Source organism: Zonotrichia albicollis, chromosome 11, assembly GCF_047830755.1.
Source record: "Zonotrichia albicollis isolate bZonAlb1 chromosome 11, bZonAlb1.hap1, whole genome shotgun sequence".
Classification (NCBI taxonomy): domain Eukaryota; kingdom Metazoa; phylum Chordata; class Aves; order Passeriformes; family Passerellidae; genus Zonotrichia; species Zonotrichia albicollis.
In genome coordinates this window covers 6460393-6478122 of record NC_133829.1, presented here as the reverse complement: position 1 = coordinate 6478122, position 17730 = coordinate 6460393, and the positions used below count along the sequence as shown (strand labels likewise).

At 45.5% G+C, this 17730-nt stretch overlaps 1 protein-coding gene across 11 annotated transcripts in view; it reads right to left on the bottom strand.

Moving 5' to 3' along the window:
• The window catches only part of AKAP13 (A-kinase anchoring protein 13), a 208791-nt gene extending 199275 nt beyond the window's left edge, over positions 1–9516 (bottom strand). For 7 of the 11 annotated variants that reach the window (XM_026791322.2, XM_026791326.2, XM_074549215.1 and 4 more), the window contains exon 1: positions 9311–9515. The gene's annotated coding sequence lies outside the window, so the exon portion shown is untranslated. Of the gene's footprint in view, positions 1–9310 lie in introns of all 11 variants that reach the window. The other 4 variants (XM_026791324.2, XM_026791323.2, XM_074549214.1 and 1 more) reach the window with 2 other exon arrangements.
• Positions 9517–17730: the final 8214 nt, after the last annotated feature.

The following is a 17730-nucleotide window of genomic DNA, read 5'->3' as shown; positions in this document are numbered from 1 at the left end:
TAGGTTCCTCTTTAGCACTGAGATATGACAAGCCCAAGGCATTAATGCACACAGTTATTTATGCAAACGGTATTATTCTTTCTTAATATCAGTAGCACTGATCAGACTAGATTTTTAGTAAAAATTGGAAAAGACTTTACAAATTGGTTCTGGGGAGCGAGAGAGGTGGGAAAATCAGGACTCCTCTAAGCAAAGTACTAAAAAGTTCGATAAGTTTATACTGACTTGATACATTTTATCACAATGCTTAACCTTCTTATATAATGCAATTGTACAGTAACTGTTTGACTGCCATTTATCTGCCATCTCATAGTACTAACTGATATCACAAAGGGGATGGAACCTTCCAGGAAAGGTCCCATCCAGGAAAGATGGGACCATCCAGGAAAGAAAGGGTAAAAAGCAAATTAATGTTTTTTACCTTCAGAAAGATGCATACATTCCCAAGCACTTTCCTTGCCACAGGTCCTCCATCTTCCTCAAGGAGTTTTGAATTTTCATTTGAAAACTTGCTCTCCACATGCTCAAGTGTTTTCTCTGCCTGCCATAAGGTGTCGCTGGGACAGGAACTCTTATTAGTCTCAAAGAACCCAATGACTTCTGAACTTTGAGATTATAAAGCAAGAAAGTTACTGAACACTCACATGCAAGTCGATTGGCTAAGAAAAATCAGCACAAAGTCCTGCCAAAATCCCAGCTAATCTGATAAAGGGAAAACCAGGGAGGTCTAAGCACTAAACCCTGCAGTTCAAGCAGAGCCAATTCCAGCTGCAGAAGGAAGGACAACACATTCAGCAGAGCACCTCTCCTGAAATGCCACCTGAAAATACAACATTTTACCACCTTACTGCCCATAGGTAAATTGCAAAACTCCCAGAACACAGAAAAAAAACGTATGGGACTGACAGGTAAATTTCATATCAATAACAAACACAACCTGAAACTTACCCATAAAAAACACAACTTGAAACTGACTGGAATGAGGGAGAAAGAAATTTACAAGACCTATGAGACACAAAGCCAGTTAGCACTTAAGTATTTCTTTAATTCTCCCATTTTCAATGCACTTCACAAAAAATTAATCCTGTTAACATCCATGCAAACATATTTATTATCCACAGTAGTAACTGGTAAGCTCTTCACGCAATAGTCTGCTTCTTTTTCTAGCTTAATACACTGCCCATGAAAACACAGATCAAAGCCCTGTTTTAACTGTGGGAGAGCTCTCAAGAAACCTGCTCCTATCATCCTACTCCCATCAGCATCTTTCACAGGGACAAGAAAGGCACCTACTCAAGAAAATACATTTACAAGGTAGTTACAAGAATTTTATGCTAGTTAAGTGCTCAGATCTCAGCCTCCATGCTACACACAAACTCTTCTTCAGGCTACATAACCAAAAAACTCTTCCAAAATTCATTAGTAGCTCTGGCCAGGGGGGAAAAGCAGCTCCAAATTTTGGAGACTTCCCACTGCACAAACGGATTCACACTCCTGTGCCCAACTCAGCAGGAGCCACCAGCACACAGTGGGTACCAACATAACCCCCAGCATCCTCCCACAATGGGTCTGAGGACAAATGTGTATTTTCCTGTTGGCATCTGCACCACAATAGAGAAAAACCTGCAGTTAACAAATATGTGCAGCAACCTTTTGCCTTGAATCAAACAAAAGTGTAAAGAGACACCTGGACCTTGTGAAATGAATGTTTATTACACAAGGCCTTCTTTTATGACAGTACATATAAAAAGGGTTTAGTCTTTATTTCTATACCCAGCTGAGACAACCCACTTTCTCGGCAGCTGCTAGGAGAAGAGAAACTGTAAACATTTACATTTAATGTAACAAAAGGTTTGCTCACCACCTCTTGTGTTCCACTGTGCTCTTCGATGATGATCACTCATCATAAAAATGGGTGGAGTGGCTGCAAAACACTCAGGGATGGAAAAACTGACTCCCATGTTCAAGAGAGGTTCCTGCACAGGCTGAAAACCCCACTAATGTAATGGAGTGCTGTCATTACTGCCAGGATGGGAAATCTTTGGGCTAGGGATGCAAACACATCTGCTACACAGCATATGAAGCAGCCTGTTTTATTTTATCTCAGAATCACCCTCTCCACCAACTCAAAGACCTTCACATCACACTACAGAAACTGTTTGAATCTAGGCCACACGTAAACTCAATCAGCTCCAGTTTGGTTTTAAACAATTAAAAGCCAGCACTCCCAAGTACAAAGTGCAGACCTGAAGATGTCCAGTGTTGTCAGCACTGCAGCCTTGCTGCTGCAGTGAAAGATTTATGGTAACAGGGAACAAAACAACAGAACTCATCACGTAACACCAGAGGTACATCACGTAAACCTCACTCCTCGGCTGACTCACTAAGTGACATTAACTCAAAAAAAAATAAAAAGCAAGTCCCAGTTTTGCTGCCATCTTACTTGCAGGTTCAGCAATTAGGAAGCTGTGCACAAGCTCATGAGCCAAAAGAAATTAGTCTGTATAAGAGGCAAATACGGCCATCCTGTCCTCCCCTTCCCCCCTTCCTTTAACACCTGCTTCCTCCATCCAAGCATTCATTGTCCCACTGCTATTATGGGACCAAAGGCTTAAGCATCCCAGAGGAAACTCAGGAGGGTAAACAGCATGTGTAAAGTGACCAAGACTCATTCACTTCAGCAATCTAACCCCCACTCTCCCTTATTTTCCCTCTTTTTCTACTGACAGCAAGTTTCAAGAGCTGGCAGGGTGTCGATATCCATACATGCTGGGAAGCTGAATGTGTCACACATCCTGGTATTGAACCCCACTGTGCCCACAGTCACTGGTGTGGACTTTCCTTGCTCTCACACCTCCCCAAGAACCCACAACCAACACCATATGGCAGGAAACAAGGCCAGACACCCCATGGCCTCACCCACCACAGGTTTCTGTATTGTTGCCCTTCAGGGAGAGAGGGAGAGACACGGGAGAGACTTCCCCCAAGCAGCCACTCTGTGCATCCCCAAAAAGTGGCAGAAACAGAGCAACATCAGGCACATGGCAAAAGGAGCCTTTGGGCAAACCCATCCTCAGCATCAACCTCCACCAGGTGGTTTTTAACTGCTGTGCACACTCCCACCCCCACTTTAATCTTCCCTCCACTGGAAACAGGGATACCTGCAAGAACAGGATGACTGGGCCAGCATCCATGCGTGACACATGCCAGGTGTGTTAATCCATGGAACAAGAATGGGTGAGTCACCGGTTTGAGTCTGAAGACAGTCCGGTTTAGAACAACTGCTCCGTGCCAGAATCTTTGTTTGTAATGGTTTTACTAAGTGCAGCATTCAGATTTACAGAACAGTTACACCACTGAGGGCAGAGACACACTGGGAAGAAGATTGACTTTCCCAAGTAACTTTGCCAGAAACCTCAGATACGGTTAAGATGAAGATACAAATATGTCACATATTTCAGCGTAACTTGCTGCTCCAGTCTGCATTAGTCATGGGTGATAAAAAGCACAGAAGACTCAAGGATGACACATGGGGCACTTTCTCTCCACAAAGTTTTGATCATTGTCATCAAATGACCTTTAGGATGACCACCTTAAATCATGCTCATACAGGAAAAAGTGTCTCCAAAATTCAGCCTCATTTTTAAATGAATAATTCATTGCTTATTTCCTTTTCCCTTGCTCTCAGAAATAAAGCCTAAAGGAGCTGCTACAGAAGAAAATCCTTAAATCCTTCCTTTTACAATGGATCAGGTTAATCTCAGCGGTGCTGCCACACTGTAAATAACATCTCACATTAAAAAACAATTTGGGGAGATCTCTCACCATGTATTTTGCAAATGTAACAATAAAGTACAAACAATTCAGCAGCAAGACTAACGGGAAAGTTAGATCAGCCACCTGAAAGTAGTCAAAAATACAAAAAGAGACTAGAAGCAGTCAGAAGTTGTGGCAAATTTTGCATAGTCTATTAGAAAATTTCACAAGTACTTGAAACAAAGACACAATGATCAGTTGCTACCTGTGCTCATACATTTTAAATATCTCAGAAGAGCAGCTCCACAGGATCCAATGAGCAATCAGTCTCTACCTCACAATTTTCAAGGAAATCAAAAGGTGACCACAGGAAAGGACCAAACCTACAAAAAAAGTGTGACAGCTCAGTTGCCACATTGACTGAACAAAATACTATGAACAGTTTTGGAAACACAAGAGCAGCCAAACAGGAAAATTATTATGAACAATTGACAGAATCACAAAAATTTTTAAAAAAAGGAAAATTTGACTGAAGAGATTGGATCGTTTTGAACATAAAAGTGAATTCACAGTCTTTATAAGGGGAAAGAGATTCAAGAAAAATGCAGGTGGTCCAGGAGAATTAACTTTGTCAAGAAAACCTGCAGAATTACGAGTTCACTGGTGAAGAAGCACCACTCTGGATTCTGCAGCCAAGGCCACAGTCAAGATCCTCCACCAACCATGGAAGCCCCCAAAGCCCACACCACCAGCAGACCTTGCCCAGAGGCACCAAACCCAACCCCACACCCAAAACATGCTTGGAATATACTGTATTTCAAGCCCTCAACACAAGTGCTGTAGAAGGTGATGAAATTAGCTTCAGGGATAATTTTTCCTATGTTTTCTCCAATCCTAGATTAAATATTTGAGCGTTTGGACAGTGAGAACTTCATTGCTATGCCAACAAAGAATTCACCTTTTTCTCAGGCATATTACAAACCACCCAATAAACTCTGCAGCATCAGACTTGTAAGTTTCTTCTCAATATATATAAAATAGCCTTGTTGGACTGCCTGACCATGTCACAACATGTGATCCCTTACAGCTACCACAGAACTGAAGCTTACTTTTTCCAAGGTATCACACTTTGTACTTTTTAAGGACTGTTGCCTACTTTAAAATATTTGTGATTGCACTTTCTTCCCCTGTTCCTCAACAACCTAGCAACCTATCTAAAATGGTTATAAAGAAAATTTTAAAAAACATTATTAAAATGGCAGAACTTATTTTGCACAGATTTCTCTTTGCTCTTGAACTGCTGTCTTAGAGAACTTAAAAATTAAACACTCTGACTTTTAGCACACGGGCTTATCTCAGAAACATCTATCTCCCATGTCGTCTTCACATGCTATAAAAAAGGGATGGGCACCACAGTCAAATGCCTTCTTTGCAAATGGAAAAGCACTTCCAAGAGTTTAGGTTTCTCCTGGTGGAAGCATCCAACCCTCTGCCACAGCAGCTGCTTGTGGTAACACAAAGGGACATTGAGTCAGGTAAGTGATGCAGGTACAGAATGAACTTTTTTTCTTAACTGACACAAGTTATAAATTGTATACACATAAAACAATAATATATTCTTATCTGTGATCCATTTCCCAGTCTGGTTTGCTAAACAGACCCAAAAACCCCAGTATGGCCCAGCTGGGGAACTGGAAGAGGCTGCTAATGCTACACCAACACACAAAAGAGATGAGATGACAAAACTGCAGTTCAAGTCTAGCACGATACTGAAACTTTTACCTTCTGCATGTCTCCACCAGCCGTCTGGAGAAGGACAATAAACTCTTTACAGGATTTGTGGCGTCACAGCTTATTTGTCATGTAGACATTATGAGAGGAGTCACCCTGTTTCCCTGACAAAGCACTATAAATATACAGAGGTATATCATTCTGAAAAAGATCTGTATAGCTTCACTGCAGCAACAAGTTCCCAGCATAGCTGCTTTTCCTGGAGCACTGCCATCATATTTTCTTATCAGTAACTGAAGTAACTAACTAGCTAACTCCCAGTGATGGGCTTTGCCTTCTAGATCTGCATAAAGGTCATTTGCAAAGGGGGAAAGGCAGGCTTGATATATAAATAAATAAAAAGAAGCCATTGTGCCACATCCACGGCTTTGTTTCCAAAAGCCACTAAGAAGTGCAATGCCAGGCTGAAGTGCCTGACTATTCAGTAAGTACAAGGAGTGGCCCATTCCCTCCCCACAGTGAGATTGTTGACAGCTGTTTTAGAAGAGGGAAAAAAAATGAAGCATGACTAAGCTATTCATAAAAATCACATTATATCCAACACCCTAAAAACCAGTTCTGTTTTAGAAAAGGTGCAGAGCTTCCTGGTGACCAGGTGGTACATGCCAGCCCCAACCAGGCTCCCAGCTGGATTATATCCCCTGTGGCAAGCCCCAGGGCAGCAAAGGAGGACTCTACACCAGAGCTATCAGCTGCTTCAGAACGTCACTCATTACCTTTATCTGTCCTACAGGTGATCAATGCAAGCAAGCACATGAGCACTTGGCACAGAACAGCACTCAGTAATCACAAGGTGCAGGCTGCAAGGTGTTTTCCTCCCCAGCTTTCCACATCCAGCCTCTCATGTGCCTGCAAACAGGAGTCACCCTCCAGCTGGAAACCACACCAACTGCCAACTCCCTGTGCAGGATACTGGTAAAACATGGGGCCACAATCACACAGGGAGGCCATATCATGCCTTTATGGCCTCCTGGACTACCCAGCCTTCTCCTCAAGTTTATAACTTCTTAGCAGTGCCTTCCACCAGCAGAGACAAGACAAAACCAAATAGTTCCTCCATACCAATCAGCTGTGTGGTTCAGCTGACTTCAGGCTATTTATTGCCTGTGTGGGGAACCCCTATAGAAATAGCATTTAATAGCACTCAAGTAGATTGCAGAGATAACTAGCTACAGTAATAAGCAGAAAAGCTTCCAAGCTGCTTCAAGGTCGGTTTTACTGGCGAGTGGATCACCACCAAATACCAGGCAGAGAAAACTGATACGTTGGTGTCCTGGAAACAGTGGAAAAGAAATAGGTACAGCAGGCACTGCAGCTTCTACTGGTAATTTTTTTGTTAAGTAGCTATTTACTAAAACTTAATATTCCAGCAGAAAATTATATGAAAGAACCCCACTGCTCTTGTAACACAGGAGCATGTGAACACCACCAATAAACCTACCAATGTTTTTTTCCTCAGGGATAATTTATTGACTGCTGTTCTTAATTCATGCTTTGGATAGAATAACCAGATTCCTTTAACAGTACTTAATCCTCCTCTTAGCACAGGAGTGTACCCTAGACCAGAACACGGCTTACTCACAAGTATATCCTGCTGAGAGATTAGTGAGTTCTGCATATGCCTGAGTCTCAAAGCTGCGCTACGCAGACTGTGTTTAAAAACATCCATCATCGCATAGTACCTGGCAGAGCTCTGTTCCTTTGAGAAGCTTTGAGCTCTTAAATGTGTTTCCCTCCTTTGATGCAGCGAAGCTGTAAATCAGGAACATCGAGCTCCTGCCTTTCTCTCTGGCTGCAGTCCCTGGCTGGACTCTCTCCCTTCGGACACGTCGTGTCCTCACCTCTCGGGCTATGCCGGCCATCCGTGGTCACCAGAGATGGGCAGGAAATCCAGGCTGGAACGCTGTCACACAGCACAGCTCGTATCCACACTACCTGCAGGGGACTCGTCATTCAGGCTACCTACAAAACCTGTCTGCCTGGCAGAACTCAACACCCGTGCCCTTCTAGCAACAGCCTCAGGCTAGCCTGTCTGTCCAGCACTGGGCAGCGCTGCAAGGACAGATGGGCAATGGAGAGGCTCAACCCATGAAATGGACAACAGCTACACACCTGAACTGGTGCCAAGGGAAAACACACGACCAGATGATCCTCACCTTGTCTATTGCACCCTTACTCTGCTACCAGGCTTGTAAAAAAGCAACCAAAACAAAAAACCCAAACACATCAATTTCAAGTGTACGAACAAGTCACTGTCACCATGTCCCAAAGCACAGCAAATGCCTCTCTACTACAGACAGCAGCTTCTATCCACAGGCAGGGATGTTATGAGGTTAAACATCAATCTACTCCCACTGCTAAGGTATCTATGTATAAAAATACAGCTCCTCTAACACCACAATAAATGATATCTTTACCTTCAAGGACCCATGTGGAATTTGGTTCACCCTTACAATTCCACAACAGCTCAGCAAGGGCGTGCAGAACATGAAAAACACACCCAACATGGGACTCCAGGAGAGTCACCACAAACAGAACTAATGTCGCTTGGCCCTTTAAAACTTATTAGATTACATTAGCCAAAACTCCCAGTACACGAGACATCCATAGATCTCAGACCAACTGTCTAAACTCAGCTCTGAAGCTACATGCTTTACATATTTCTACTGAATCGCATATCTCCATGAGCACCTAAAGTTTTACGGCTGACGGAGATTACAGAGAGCCACAGTGACCAACTGTCCTACAGCAGTGCAGGATTTCTAATCCCTTTATCAAATCTCTATCTGGTCATCCACAGCAGAATTGATACAGTGTACTCTTAAAAAAAAGAACTTTCTATAAATCACTTTTTTTCCCTCACTTCCAATCTCCAGCTAACATGAAGCCCTGTAAAGGACACAGGAGCAGAACCAATTCCAGAGGTCAGCAAAATCAGATTCTGCAAATCCCCACTCCTCTATATGACTTGCGCTTACAACACAGTCACAGAAGGTGGATTAATAAACCCAACAGTTTACAGGTTCAGGAAAAAAAACTACTATTTCGCAATCCTCATCCAGAAACTCCTGCATTGGCTTCAGAAGAAAGGTCTGCACACGAGAAGGAACAAAAACAATTATATTTTCAAGCAACAGAGTGAACGCATGAAACAGACCCCACGGCAGTGACACCAAAGGCCACTGAGACCCAAAAGTGACACGCACCACCACCAGCGTGTTGCGGGGGGCTCTTGATAAGAATCCGCGGTGACTTTCCGTGCAATAAACTGCGATACAAAGTTGTGTCTGTGAGCCTGAGGGGGGGTTCCGAGCAGGATATCAGTATTCCAGCGTGGAGGGAGGCTGGGGGCCAGGCGGGTGCGTGTCCCCGGCACACCCCCGGGCACAGCGGGGCCGCCACCCCCGCCCGGCTGCGGGGGAACCGCGCCCGGCCCCGGCCCCGGCCCGCAGACAATAGCGGCGGGGAGCAGCCGCGCGAGAAGACGCTCCAAATAAATGAGAAACTACCGAGAGCCCTGAAATGAAAAGGAATAAAGCCACGCGGAGGAGAGGAGCCGCCCGGAGCGGCTCCACGCGAAGTTGCGCGGAGAAAAACCCCCCCGAGGACGAGGAAGGGCGGGGGAAGCGTGCGAGCGAGCGGGAAGGGGCGGGGGGCTCCCGCACACCCCCGACCCCGGGGAGCGCCCACCCCTCCGCCCCCGCCGGCGGCCTCCCCAAACTTTCCCCCACCCCTTCGCCCAACTCCGGCGGGGCAAACTCACCGCGGGGCCCGGCGGGCGGCTTCGCCCCTGGCAGCGGGGCCGGGAGGGAAGGGAGAGGGACGGGGACGGGGAGGGGGCGGAGGAGGCGGCCGGGCCGGTGCTCTCCGCCCGGGGAGGCGGGCAGGAAGGAGAGGAGGAGGGCCGGGGGCTGCCGCCTCGCAACCTGAGCCGCCGCCGCCGCACCCGGCCCGGCCTCCCCGCATGCGCCGCCTCGGTGGGGCCGAGCGGGGCCGGGCCGTGCGGGGCTGAGCGGGGCCGGATGGGGCCGCCCTGGGCCGGGCAGTGCGAGGCCGGGCCGTGCGGGGCCGGCGGCATTCGCTGGGGCTGAGATCCGGCCGTGAGCAGCGCTGGGGAAAGCCCCGCTGCCTGCCCCGGGGGCTTCTCCCTCGCCTGCGCCCCTTGCCGGTAGCTCGGCTGCTAGGGGAGAGGCGGCGGCGTGTGTGGAACGTGGTGGTGCGGGTGTGGAAGAGCTGCTCAGGCTGCGGGGTTGTTTTTATCGAAGGGGCGCATGGGGATTGCTTCATGCCTGGAAGAGTTCAAGGCCAGGCTGGATGGAGCTTTGAACAACCTGCGCTAGTGGGAGGTGTCCCTGCCCATGGCGGGGAGGTTGGAGCTGGGTGATGTTGGAGATTCCTTCCAACCAAAGCACTACGGGATTTTAGGATCTTGACTTTCCACGCGCTGAGCTTTGTCTGTAGAGCCTGTTCTGGTGGGTGTTGGAGTTCTGGCATCCCCACTTCCAGCAGCTAAAGCCTCTCCTGTTCTGTGACCAGAATCTGCTGCACATCTGTACCTGTCACAAACCCAGCAGCTCCACTTGAGTCCCACCAGCGCAGTCCACAGCCTCATCCTCCTCCTCACCCTCTTTCCTGGTTCTATGGTTGCGTAGGTTTGATGGAGGAACATCTCCCGTACCGTTCCCACGCCTTTCCCCGGAAAAGCAGTGGAAAGGGCACCCCACCATTAGCAAATGAGCTCATGTGGTCTGTGGTCCGTGTGCGGCTGGGCTGGATGAGGCCCTGCACAGTGGAGATGCCTGGTCTCTTGTGGTGGTGATTTGCCTTCAGTTACTGTTTTTGTTGGAAGCTCCTTGGAAATGTATACATGTGGTGGCCCAGCATTTCCACTTGGCTTTTTCTACAGTGTCCCGCTTGCCCTGGCAGTGGCTGGATGATGATGTGCACAAAGACAGTATCAGCACTGAGCTTAACATGTGTCACTTCATGAGAACCAGCCCAAAAGCACTTCACAACACTTTCCAGAGATTTTGCTGCACTGGGCGAAGGCTGCAGGTAATTCCCGTGCATCATGTTCTAAGTAGAACAGAAAAACCAACACTGTATATGGTGCAGAAGATTATCTCCTGAAAACCCTGCACGTGAACTTGGCATTGGCTTCCAAAACATGCACTGTTGATTCAGCTGAAAGCAACTGAAACAATAAAAATGGTCCCAATGCTTGTGCATTTTGGTCATTTTGGAGACTGGAATGTACCGGCATTGTACACCCTTAACAATCAGATATAAAGCAGTAGGTTGTTTTTTTGGTTTTTTTTTTTTTTTAATATGGCTCCAATAAAATAAGGCACATGAGAGCAGGGACTCTGGAAAAATATCTTCCTTTGCCATCTGTACAAGGAGGGCTTATGGGGCAGATCACTTGGAAGTTCCCAGCTCCAAGAAGAGGGGTCAGACACAGCGATGGCTCAGCAAAGAGCACCATCTAGTGAAAGGCCACGTCTTGACAAAACTGTCCCCTACAGGGCTCAACCAAACAATGACTGGCCCAGCCCAGCCTGCCTCGTCGCACCTGAGGAAATTAGCATGGAAAATACTGAGAGAAGACAGTGCAGCAGCTTAGCACCAAAGCAGGAGGGTCAGCTGGTTGGCCCCATTCATGGAAGATATTCTGGCCCATGCAGTCACAGAAGGTGAATCAAAACACAGGCAGAGGTGGTGTAATTTTCCCTAAGAGAAATACTCCTTGACAAAGTGGGCTTCTCCAGCCTCCCACATATCCCTGGAGTGCCAGGGGCTGGTGGTAACTCAGGGGGGGAATTAGCAAAGGTAGGCAGCACTGTGGGATGGGTAGGCAGCTCCCCAGACTGCCAAGGGATTGGACAGGATCTCAGTTTAGATTTGATCTCATGTCCCCCTGGCTTGTGGGTGGGCTGCAGATGCCCTGGGAGCAGAGACCACTGAGCAAGTGCCACAAAAAGGCTGTATTGGCCACTGCAGATGCCCAGCCCCTGCTCTCATCAGCAGCTAACACATCTTTTTACCTTGCATTTCCCCAAGATTAGTCTGCACTTTACTTTAGTCTTTAAATTATCCACCCCCAAATTCTCCATATCAAAATATCCTGTCTGCAAACACATATCACCACAAACCAAAGCTGGGAGGCAGTGGATTAAGGGAAATTTGTGCAGCGCTCTGTGGATGCCAACCTCCTGACAAATCATTTGTCTCCAAATCATCTCTGACACTTGCTCCCCTGGGTTCCATCCTCTGCTATATGTCCAGGTCTGCTTTTCAAACCTTATGAAAACATAATAAAATATATCAGATGTTCTTTCATTGCCTCTTTCAGGTTATATTTTGTCACAAGCTTTGCTGCAGGGCTGCCTGCTTCCTGCCAGGGAACTGGATTGAAGTGCGAGTTGCACTCATGAATGAGACTGGAATTTGGTTCTGCACAACATAATCTGGACATTTGTGTGTAGTGGCATGAATTAGCAATATGAGCACATTGTTCCTGTTTGCTGGAAATGAGCTGTCCTTGCAAGTGAATAGAAAACAGAGTGCAGTGCAATGATGGAAGCAGCAGCTATTAGAGATTTGTTTTCATCATATCCAAGCAGCTACAAAACTGAGATACTGAGCATTAGTGTGTGGTGTTTTCTTTGTGTCCCTGCTTGTTTGAAGCCAGTGCCTGGTAGCTGAGAATAACAGCAGCTACACCTGAAGAGATTTTAGTATCATTTTCCTTCTTGAAACTCTACTCATTGTAATCTCTAAACTCCTGTAAGAGGTACAATCTTTGCTGCAAAATTGTGGACTGTGGCTGAAAGCTGCCTTCAGGAGAAGTTAACCCATTCCTGTGTACTAGATAGATATCCCAGTTAAAATGTAAAAATGGATGGTAGATAGAGCAGAGGGAGGGATGAAAGGGGACTTGTAGTCTGCAAAAACTGTCTTTAATCCTCCTGGGACAGTTTTCTCTTTCACTTGGGCTTCATACTTCTTGCTTTGTCAAAGCACACTGCTTACAACCATCTGCTCTGGCCATCCTGTTCTTTTCAATCCACCTTTTAATTTAATACAGTTCTATTTCTGCCTTCAGCAAGCATTGTGCAGGTACTTGCAGAGCAAGGGATAGGCAAATCTGTGCCAAAAGGTTTTATTGAAGTGTCAGAAAACATCCATCAAATCAGTTTATGAAACTGAATTATGTGGGACCCCAGGAGTGAAAAATTACAAACACAGAGAGTTAAGTTGGTAGCAGACTATGATAAAAGCTTTTATCAACACAGGCTATAAAATTAATCAAATGCAGTAGACTCCCAAAAAATTAGACCAGTTTCCTCATTCCCTACACTCTACTCAATTTCAGATCTAAATAACATACGAAGTAGATTAAAATTAATCAATACAGCAGATCTCACACTAAAGCAACTAATCAAGAAAGCAACACATGCATTTGCAAACAATTATTTATTGCCACCACCATGTGTGGCCAGGATGTGAATGCATGGGGCACCTCTGGCTTCTCTTGAATGCATGCCAGAGCTGATGGGTGTATTTGTTTATTTGTGTGAGGCAGCAAGAGAAACTGTCAATATCTAGGTCACTTGACAATATTTGCTTGAGTCTTGTAAATATAATGAAGGGTGAAACAGGATGAAATTGAATGTACAGTGTGGATGTGCAACAGTATCTTTTTCTCTGTCTAGGACCCGAGTGCTCCATCCCTGACTGGTACTATTCAGATTTTCTCTGCAGCTGTATATGGACTGGATGAGACCTCCCAAACTACAGAATGTGAGAGGAGAGTCCTCCAGCTGCTGGGAGCCATGGCTGATGGCAAATATTTCCAGCTTATCCAAACATGCAAGCACTTTCTCCCATTCATATCCTGAAATACCTGCCCAAACTTTTCCTATGGATCTTTACAAATCTCCCAAATGAAAAATAAGTGCCAAGAGAGGTACTTGTGCTTCTCAGGAAGGCAAAGAGGGATGGTGTGTGATTCACAGAGATTCAAGTGCCGGGTGGAAACTGCCATCACAGACCATCCACTTCAGGCACATGAACAAAACCTATGGGTTGAACATGAACTGCTTTAAGAACTGCTCTGAATTTCCATCATCAGCCGCCCACCAACTGTTTTGCCAACACCTGTGTGTTACAACATGTACCTGTAGCAGACTGTTGTGGTTGGCTTCATGTCTTGAAAACAAAATAGACTCCTTTTATAGAGATTTCCAGTGTTAGACTGCCAGAAAGTTCCTCAGCTCGTCTCATGAAGCCTCATTTTCTCACACACAAGTTCTGTAGCCATTGCCAGTCAGCCCAGCTCTGCAAGCTGACATGCACCCACCAGATGGTTCCTGTACTTCTGCACCAGAACTGCTGATGTGCACGAGGGTCAGCAAAAATGCACCATGGTTTTCTTCAGCTTAACACATTTCCAAGTCACAGAAAAGCACAAAAGGACATTGAGCATCTCTGTTCAGCAGCACAGTTGGCCTGTCTACAAGTGCAGATCTCTTGTAGCAGTAGGTTCAAAAAAATCTCAGCTCTCAAGAGGGGAAAAGGAAGCTGCTTTGTCATGTGCTGTGTAAAAATGCTGTGTGGGTTCTAGGAAATCAATAGTTTGCTGGCACAAATCCTAGTGCCAGGAAGGACAAAAGAGATTTTGGACATTCACTGGAGGTTGTGCATGTGTGTAGTGATGGAATATGGTTCAGCATAGCAAGCTCTGAAGAGTTAATTCTGAATATGCACATGGCTTTTGTAGGATGGTAGTCCTTAGTGCCAAAGGAGGTTTTCAAGGAGAAACCAAGCTCACAGATACTCATCTCTCCAAATTCCCCAGGCCAGGAGAGCCAGCATAAAAAGATCATTTCTCCATTCCCCTCTCTGCCTCCAGTTGCAATGGCTCTGGATGCTGAGACAGCATGGGCTTGGCTGGCTATTTGTGGGACATGCTGTGAGATGGACACACTGCAGGGCTGGCATTCTGGCCTGTCAGGGTCTCCCCTCACTCTGTAACACTAGATTGTCTCTCAGTTATTTCTCAGGAGCTGAGAAGCCCATGTCAAGCATGGGGTATGGCATCTTTGGCATGCCAGGCTGAGCAAGCTGTGTTTTGCAGCACTGATGTGCTTTTGTGTGGAAGGGATCTCTTTCCCACCAAGCAGCCGTCACACGGTATTTTTGATCACCACCTGTAAGCAAATCCAAGCACAGCTCATTCCAAGGTCAGCTGGGTATTTCTGCAGACTTATCTCCAGCCTTGCAGTCTGCAGAACAGGCCACTGCACTGGTCATTTAAACCTCTGATAGATCAAACAGAGACAGAGCTGATCCAGACTGGCAAATAAGAGATTAGGATCAAACAGCCTCCTCCATCCCTGCAGCTCTTCATTGACAGGTGTCCAGGATGTCATTACAGTCAGCAGACAACTTCAGCTAATGAGGTCTTTGTCTTCACAACTATTTTATAATTTTTTTTGTCAACACAGAGCAGTTAAGCCATCCTCAGACATATCTGAGTTTGCTGAGTGAAGTTGAAGCAGTGTACCATGGCATACCTGCCCTGGGTAGCAGGGTGGGCTGTGGCTGCCTTAGGTAACCTGCAAGCCCGTAGAATTAATTTGTGACCGATTAAATGGCCATGACATTTGAGAACTTCAGCAAAAGCTGTTTTTCCCTTTATGTTAACTTCTCCCTCCTCCCACTGCCTGCCTGGGTTAGCAGAAAGTCACTTGTGTGCTTACAGTAACAGATCAGAAAGTTGAGAGGCACCTCATCAAGCAAGATCACTCAACAAAACAGGAGATTAAATGCCTCACATAATTAAGGTCTTAAATATAAAAAACTACCCTTTGATGCTACACAGATAGACATAAGATTTGGTCCTCGTCCATAACTATGTCCTTCGAAATCCTTTGCTTTGATTTTGACTCTCTTTTGCACTAAGTTTTCAAATGTTGGCATCCATTTTCTCATGTTTGTCACAAGCCAAAGCATTGGTGCATGTATATATTCAACTCCAAACCACATCTGAGGGATTAGTGTTACATGGGCAGAGAATCAAATTAACATCCCTGAAAATAGCCTCTATTTATTGCACCAAGTTGGGAATAAAGGTGCCCATGGCAAACTTTGTCCTGCAAAGCATTAAGTGTCTAGGAGTGGTATTAAAGTGACTGTTTCTCATTGAAGATAGTGAAATTAAACTATTTTTTAAATTGGGAACAGTTTATTTGATTGGCTTGTGAAGAATTGTTGAAAGCCTATATGAACATAGACAAACAGACCTCTCCCTTTACCATTAATCTGATTTACCCACTAATCCAAATATCAATAAAACTATTTGCAATTCCTTTACGACTGTGTAATTACTAAAACCACAGACACTCCTGCCACACAAAGTGTCTCATTTCGAAAATGAAACAGGAGGTTCATCCCTCTGTGCCAATGTAAGGCTCCATCAGGTTACTCCTGTAATCACATTCGGTTCCTTTTCCGAGCATCTCTAAAATAAAAAAAAGGAACTGACTTACTCTTTCAGCTGATGTAGTGGGCAGAAGAATAAAGCAAATATTGCAGCTTATGCTGAAACCACTGGGCAAAGAAAATAGCCTGGGGTCAGAAGTTTACAGTTGTGTAAGAAGACATCTTGCTGTGCATATATGAGGCTATTTGGAAAAAAATTCTGTAGCTTTAAAACAGTTTTAAAGCTAAGAATTCATAGGCAGAATTTGCCTGCTCATTAACTGTGACTGTATACACCATCTGATAATTACTTCTGCCAATGTTTGTTTAAATATGTTTATTCTCACAGTTTAATTGTGCAAGACTTGACAGCTAATGATGGAAGAACAATTGCTTTAAAATATCAGGGCCTTAGCTGATATCTACATCTTTGCAGGGTGCCAGTTTTTCCCATCCCTCCTTGCTTTCAGCTGAATCGAGGTGATCTCTTCTCATCTGCAGCCATTGCATCCTCTCAGCTACTGACATCAGTCAGTATGGAGAATATTCATCTGGAGAATAACCTGTGGTATTCCTGCTCCTCAGAGCTGAGCATGCTGCTCTCAGCACCCATCTCTTCTAGCACTGGCAGCAAGAGCCTGGAAACTCAATGCTCTGCAGGCCCCTGAGGGGTTTTCTACCAGCAGCAAACATTAACTACTCACCCTGATATAATTTATCAGGAGTCTAGACGAGAGAAGGAGAGGCAGAAGCTTAATGGAGGGTTTCATTCTTTGTGCATAATGCTTTTCTGTGCATTGGAACAGAGCACTGGATTGGTTATTATAAAAGTGAAAATGAAGATGTAGGTAGTCACCTTCCCTTATCTAGAAAGGGTGTTGGTTGTTTTATTGGTGGTTTATTGTAAGTATGGTTTGTGCAGTATGGCAGATGGAGAGTGTGCTGAGAGGCTGAGTGGGGAAGGGAGCTGGTTGTGTTTGACAGGGAGAGGCACATGATGTGTCTCATTACTATGGCTTTGTAGGATCACAGAAGTTGACATCCATTAGATCACATATCAGGCTTTCCCACACCCTCACACTACCTCTTCTACTTGAGTTAGTTCCCTAGCATTTATTTTTAGTGTTTTATCAGTTGGACTTGAGCTATCTCAAGCAATGAAGATTCCGTTCTCTTTTCCCCTTGGAGATTTCTGCCATCTAACACCTTGCAGAGCTGTGTCTGACTCTCCTGCCTGAAACCCTTTTCTCTGACAGCCATTTGTGTGTGACCCGCACTCACTGGATGGAGGACAGCACTTTGTTTCCTTTGCAGCCATTACTGGGCTCTTGTTTGGCTCTCAGCCCCCCAGGGCCAGTCACGATAAGGCCATTACCTCCACACACGTGCACACCACATGCCTTCCCTGGGCAATTTCCACTCTAACTCTGCATCAGCTGCTTAACTCAATGGTTGAAACAAGTGCAAGGAATTAAAAAAGAAGTGTTATTAGTCCCCAGGGGTTTGCTGCCTCCTGAAGCACTAATTCCTAAAGCTTTTAGAGCAGATCTTGTTGCTGTTGCTTTTTTCTCCTGCTGCTGTCATAAGGATCCCAACATCTTCTGCACTTTTCCCATCAATTACTTCTTGACCCCCGGACTCCTGTCCAACCAGCCATTGTCTCTCCTTGCCACTTGCCCTAGAAGATTCTCTAAACCA